General features: G+C 43.6%; 1 pseudogene; it reads right to left on the bottom strand.

Moving 5' to 3' along the window:
* Positions 1 to 957: 957 nt before the first annotated feature.
* Positions 958 to 1,628, bottom strand: LOC101600785 (annotated as a pseudogene).
* Between the last annotated feature and the right edge of the window lie 481 nt (positions 1,629 to 2,109).

The following is a 2,109-nucleotide window of genomic DNA, read 5'->3' as shown; positions in this document are numbered from 1 at the left end:
CGAAGGACCCAGGTTTGATTCCCCAGTATCCACATAAGACAGATGCACAAGGCAGCACATCTGTCTATTGTTTGTTTGCAGCGGCTAGAGGCCCTGGAGCACCCATTCTCTCCCCACCCCTCTCTCTAATAAAGAAATAAAATATATTTTTTAAAAAGTACTAAGTCTCTGAAAATCCAGCCTGAAATGAGTTCTAGTCAAAGTCCAGATATTTGTAGTGGAAAAGAAATGGAAGGAATGAATTTGTATGTCACATTTCACAAACAAGGGAAGGGGAATTCTGTTTTAGATAGATGAAAAATGGTTTTTAAATTCCTTTTTTAAATAGGAAGTTGTCATTTTTGTATAGATAACAAAACAAACCAGAGATGACACTGTGATGCTCCCAAAATCTGACCGTAGCAAGAAAGGGAATTTTCTGTGCCATGTATGTTCCATATGATAGGCATACTTTATTCCATGATAACTAACAGGTAATAAGGTATGCCGGAAAGACCTCTTTCTAAGATGAATTGAATAATACCCTCCCTTCTTAAAAACCATTAAAACTTTCCAGGAAACATGCATGAGCTTCATAGAAGTATGAATGACTGTGATCAGATACAGTGATATAAATCCAACAAGGTTCAGGAAATGATTTTCACCTACATAAAATAGCTCCAAAGAGTTCACTTCTGAAATTACCCTGTCACCTTCTCTCTCTCTACTCTCCAACATTCAGGAAATACTGCTTTTTCTAAAACTTTTCAAATATGGATTTTTTACTTCACTAAAACCTGGAGGTACCCAGACAGGGTGGCGCACGCCTTTAATCCCAGCACTCAGGAGGCAGAGGTAGGAGGATCATCATAAGTTCGAGGCCAGCCTGAGACTACATAGTGAATTCCAGGTCAGCCTGTGCCAGAGAGAGACCCTACCTCAAAAACAAAACAAAACAAACAAACAAAAAGCTCTGTGCTACCAAACCTTGGAGTGCACATTGACAATGGTGACTCAGAGGCCCAAGGTGCCAGTCACCAGTGCTCAGGCCAGTAGTTTTGTCCAGCTGTCCTGGGAGCACAGAAGTGGACCAAGGTCCCCATGACAAAGGCCTTGTAGAGAGCAAAAGACCATCAAGAGGAGGACAGCTGTCTAGGAGGTAAGGTATAGTTCAGAACATGTTTTCATCAAGACCTGGGCAGATGTAACAATGTAGTGGACCAGACTGATGTTGCAGTCCATGCTCATCTGGATGCATTTCCAGTCTATTTCAATGCCCAAGGCTCCATCCCAGAGAGCAGAGAGGAATACAGCGGGATATAATGAGCTCTGTGGTGACCCAGCCTCGACCAGCAACTGTGATCTTGTTCTCCCCCTTGCCTACCTTCCAGGATATGACAAGGTTTAGGCCTATCAGGTCTACCATATCCACGTTAGCTTTCATGAATTCCCCAATGAAGTCATAGGTGCCACCTTCCCAAGTGGGGAAGAAAGTGGCCAGGAGCAGCATCTTGCATAGTGGCACAAAGAGGTCGTTGACCCGGACCTGGACGCATTTCCAGAAGACGCTGTGCAGGATGCCACACTTTTATGTGATGATAAGGTAGGTAGGCGAGGGAGAAGTAGTGTCTGGAGTGGAACAGGCTCATCATGCTGGCTTCCCCATCCTGTCCCCGTGAGACTGGCCAGCAAATAGCTCCTTTTACTATTATTATTGTTATTATTAAGTAGAAACTTCGTATGGGTACATCATAGGTTGGTACCATCATTTCCCTACTCCCTGACCCCACCCCTCTGAGGGCCCTCCTTAGTGTGATTCACGATGGGATTTGGGGTTATGAGTTGTGAGAGCAGCAGTCAGTCACTGTGGGAGTGGGGACAATGTCTCTGGATATCCCTTCCCACCCTGTGGTTCTTACATTCCTTTCAATGTGAGGCTTACAGGAAATTTGGACCTACCATCTCTTCTAACCTAACTTCTAATCTCTAGGTTATAAAATTTTCCTCACTAAAATTATAGTTAATATGAGACTAAGTACACCAAATGAAGAACTTCTGTTTCTTTCTGTGAGTAAGTAGAGTGATCCTTCGGGGTGTACAAGTTAGGTGAGATCAGGTTTTAGTGTGCTG

Source organism: Jaculus jaculus, chromosome 8 (genome assembly GCF_020740685.1).
Source record: "Jaculus jaculus isolate mJacJac1 chromosome 8, mJacJac1.mat.Y.cur, whole genome shotgun sequence".
Classification (NCBI taxonomy): Eukaryota; Metazoa; Chordata; class Mammalia; order Rodentia; family Dipodidae; genus Jaculus; species Jaculus jaculus.
Note: the sequence above shows the minus strand (reverse complement) of the source record. Positions and strands in the feature narration are given on the sequence as shown.